General features: G+C 49.9%; 1 long non-coding RNA gene across 1 annotated transcript; it reads right to left on the reverse strand.

Moving 5' to 3' along the window:
* Window positions 1-2,488: 2,488 nt before the first annotated feature.
* LOC145807832 (uncharacterized) lies at window positions 2,489-3,517 on the reverse strand. The gene is made up of 3 exons (XR_014351254.1): window positions 3,200-3,517; window positions 2,911-3,072; window positions 2,489-2,823 (listed from the first exon to the last, which is right to left on the reverse strand). It is a non-coding gene; the product is annotated as an uncharacterized LOC145807832 (long non-coding RNA).
* Between the last annotated feature and the right edge of the window lie 943 nt (window positions 3,518-4,460).

The following is a 4,460-nucleotide window of genomic DNA, read 5'->3' on the forward strand; positions in this document are numbered from 1 at the left end:
TTACCTGCAGCAGCAGTGGACTCCCAGCAAATCTAGTCGTCTCCCGGCGATAGATAGAATCCAAGCCCATCAGCGTCTCGGCCAAGGTTATGGCGATGCAGCCCTTCCTTCCTTCAAGCCTTGAGCAACTTCAATCAGACGAATGCTAAACCCGCCAAAGCCTGGGGAAAGCAGAAAGTGAGACAGCAGGCACAAGCAAAGGGCGTGTTGCCGGAAACCTTGCCAATAATGATTGCTGCGGTCACCGGCGTCAGAAAAGCGATGAATCAAACCAAGGATATCCAGTTCCCCATTGCAGATCAGAGATCGAGCATCATGCGCCGTGAGTCCACACATCTGCCCTAAAGCTTGGGCGTGGCCAAAGCGGAACTGGGGCAAGATCTCTTCATGACATTCAGACTCCATCAAAACTTGAAAATTTTCAAAAGTTGGACATACCTCTTGACCGCCGAAGCTAAAGACATGCGTCACTGGGTTCCAAAACCTCGCCACGGCATGGAGGAAAGGGAGATGTAGCGGGGTGCGGCTCAGCGTGAATAGTGCATTCAAGCCGAAACCCCGGAAATTCAACTTTTCTGAGCCATCTAGAGAAGCGATCCAAGCTGTGAGATTTTCAATGAGAAACACCTCCATTTTTTGTGCAAAACTAAGGTGGATTGAATCAAAACACGGAGCTAAGGCTTTTAAAGAGGAAAAGACACTATTCAGGGGGACAAGTGTCAAAAATTGGGCGGTTGCTGAGTTAAGTGGCCGGCCGGCCATCTTTTCTGGCAGGCCGGCCATTTCTTGTTTCAAAACTGGCCAGTGACCCCCTAAATCTGGCCGGTCGGCTCCCAAAAGTGGCCGGCCATGCTCCAGTGTGTGTCTTCAGCCCTGTTTTACCCTCCGAGGGAAAGTTTCAAGCATTTCCATGCAACGGATGTGTCGAAGGCCGCTATTTCCCTCTGTTTCGGATGCGTTCCGTTGCCCAGATCGTCCGAAGTACACTTCGTTTTGTTAAGTTTTGTTTATCGAGTTGTTGTTTTGTTTATCGAGTTGTCGTTTTGCTTATCGAGTTGTTTGTCGAGCTGTCATGTTTCGTGTTTTTGAGTTGTTACTCTTTGTTCAAGCTTTTGCTTGAGTCTTGTTTATCGAGTTGTCAACATTATTGTGTTTTTCTTATTGAGTTGTAAACTTGCTAAGGTTTTTTTATATCTTAGAAAGTTAAGTTGTTGCGTCGGTTCATTACCTGACTGGGCAAAATGCACAATACACATTTCCATTCAATCTCATTATGATGCCAAATGATGCGATATGATGCTAAATGTTTGAAATACAATACTTTTTTCATCCCATCATGCATCGCTTGTTACAACATTTTACAGAGAATAAAACTGTCCGATAATGTACAATGTGCTACAACTACTAGCAAAAGATAAATAAAACAGGAAACAGCCGCATCTGTGCTCTCAAGAGCAGTAATAAGAGGCCCTCTTCGTCCTCTTCTGCGGAATAGACTCTCCGCCACCATCGCCATCGCCATCATCTGAATCGGAACCGTCATCCTCGGGATCCCCCTTAGCCTCGCCTCCACTCCTGGAACCAAGGCCGGAGTCGTCCTCTCCATCAGCAGATGTCTCCGACTGACGGTCTCCAACCTCCTCCTCCTCATCCTCACCAGGCTCCTCCTCCACAATATGTGCTCTGCGTCTGTGAGACGACCCCTCCCCTCGAAAAGGCCCGGATGGCCCAGCTACCTGGAAAGGCCTGGATGGCCCAGCTCCGTGAAAAGGCCTGGATGGCCCAGCTCCCCAAGAAGGCCCAGGTGGCCCAGCCTGCAGCTGAGCATATACCGGAGGCATCTGAGAACAAAGAGTTCAAATTAAACACATCAGTCCAAATATGTACATCAGATGCGGATACAAGCAAAAACTACATGAAGTGGGTGCATGTAAACACAGTGTACAAGTGGGGTGTGTGTCAGATGTGCTCTACACAAGTAGCCTATTAATGCAGTAGAAATCAACATGTCATCAGAAGTATGATAAATGCCAGAAAACTAAAGGGTACCTGGAAGCCCATGATAGACAACTGTGCCTCCCTCCACAGGACCATCCCCTCAAGTGAGGCTACTATCTCGAGCACCTGATCCATATACTCAACAGGGGGCTGCAGATGCAAAGACAAGGGTATCAGTAAAGGAATGAATATCCAAGTATTTGAGTAATGAATCAAAGCCGTAAAACATACCGGTGGCGAGTCGGGGTCTCTAACATATCGATGACCGGGCATCGGAGGCTCTATCGGGATCGGAATCAGAGAGGTAGTCCCACACTGCCACCCCATCAGCTCAGTCGGCATGTCCGGCCACCCAGGATGAGGAAAAGTCGGAGGAATCAGGGGAACCGATCCACCCCCACCTCTAGATGTACCAGCCCTACTGGTGGAAGGGGCGTCTGCAGCCCGAGCTCGGGCCTGGCTCGGAGATGGCACACCCGCAGGCCTCATCGTTGGAGTGCGAACTCCCGTCAATGGAGGCATTAGGTATGTGTGACGGTAAGTGGCGTAATCCCCCTCCTCAAGATATAGCAAAGCATCAGTACCCAGCATAGCATTAACAACATCCCGGGAAATGAGCACATCAGCAATCCGCATATCGACTGGGGGTGCTGAGGGAGGGTCTTGAGAAGTGTACCCCCAGACTTGACGCAAGAAACGCTCCCCAAAAAAGAAGGCCCTACCAACCGGCCCTTCGAACAGGAGCCTGTACCGGGAGGCACCCCACCCTCCGGCAAACTGGAATCGGAGACCCTCACCTAAGGGCGCCCAGGGCTGCCATGTAATCTGCAGATAATAGGTGCATAAACCAAGCAGAAATTGAAGATGTACAGGACAAATAAAAAACAGAAAGAATTGAGAGTTCAGAAGTACCTCCGATGAGCGCACCGTGTCGAAATACTGTCGCAGGTAAAGGAGAGACTCCCGAGGTCTTGGCCGGTGCTGGCCCTCAAACACAAGTGAGTACGGGGTCATGAGAGGTCCCGCTACCATCAACTCCGGAGCCAATGTCGGGAAATATACATAGACCCACAACTGTAGAAAACAAAGCAGAATATGAAATGCTGAGGGCAAAATGCACGACACAGAGTATAAAGTGCGCCGTGTGTGCGATGTGCAGGTAATGAGGAGCAGAAATGTAAATCAAAAGGGCAGAAAGTACCTCCCAGGCTCTCCAATAGCCGCCAAGTAAGTCCCCCCGTCCGCGTGAGGTTGCGCTCATGTAGCAATAAAGGGTGGCCAAGCCGGCACCACCCCAGTCATACCGCCTGACCTGTGACAGGTCCACCAAGGCACTCAGCAGATAAAGCCCAACAGTGTTCCCTCTATCAGCAAACAGAGTGGTCCCGAAAAGGAACATCAAAAAGCCGCGGGCATACTGTGCTACCTCCTTAGGGGTCCCGGGCTCCATCTCCACCGGCCGGAAATAGGAAGAGAACCAGGTATATCGGACTCTCCCCGAAGCTCTGTCAACAGGCGGGCGAGCCCCCAGCAGATATATCCAAGCGGCCTCCTACTCGCCTATGTCCTCATCATATGGGATCGCCCAGCCTCTCACATCAAGGCTGGTCAATACAGCGAAGTCAAAAGGGGTCATAGTCATGTCCCCAGTGGCAGAGAAATGGAAAAAGTTGGTGGTGTCCCACCATCTCTCCACCAGGGCGGCCATCAGTGTCCTCCAGGCAGGACAACGAGATAGCCCAGTGCAGAAGGGCCCGAACCCCGCTAAGTCAACCAAATCCCGAGCGGCCTCCGGGAGTTCAGCATACCAATCTCTTGCTACGGTAGAGCCATACCCCCGCGCGGTGCGAGAAGTCACCTGCATTCAGAAGGAACACATGTTTCAGCATTAAATGAATAAAGCTGCGTGCGAATAAAATGAATAGGCTGCGTGCAAAGTAAAGTAAGTGTGTGCCGTGTGTTCACCTTCAGTCTGGGCTGTGTGTTCAGAAAATCAATTTGGGCTGTGTGTTAAGAAAACTAGTGTTTGGGCTGCGTGTTCAACTCTCAATCAGTCTGGGCTGTGTGTTCAGAAAATCAATTTGGGCTGTGTGTTCAGAAAACTAGTGTTTGGACTGCGTGTTCAACTCTCAATCAGTGTGTGCTGCGTGTTCACCATCAGTCTGGGTTGTTTGTTCAGAAAATCAATTTGGGCTGTGTGTTCAGAAAATTAGTGTTTGGGCTGCGTGTTCAACACTCAATCAGTCTGGGCTATGTGTTCAGAAAATCAATTTGGGCTGTGTGTTCAGAAAACTAGTGTTTGGGCTGCGTGTTCAACTCTCAATCAGTTTGGGCTGTGTGTTCAGAAAATCAATTTGGGCTGTGTGTTCAGAAAACTAGTGTTTGGGCTGCGTGTTCAACTCTCAATCAGTGTGTGCTGCGTGTTCACCATCAATTTGGGCCGCGTGTTCAGAAAATCAGTG

This window comes from Camellia sinensis, chromosome 14, assembly GCF_055761805.1.
Source record: "Camellia sinensis isolate YWXY chromosome 14, ASM5576180v1, whole genome shotgun sequence".
Classification (NCBI taxonomy): domain Eukaryota; kingdom Viridiplantae; phylum Streptophyta; class Magnoliopsida; order Ericales; family Theaceae; genus Camellia; species Camellia sinensis.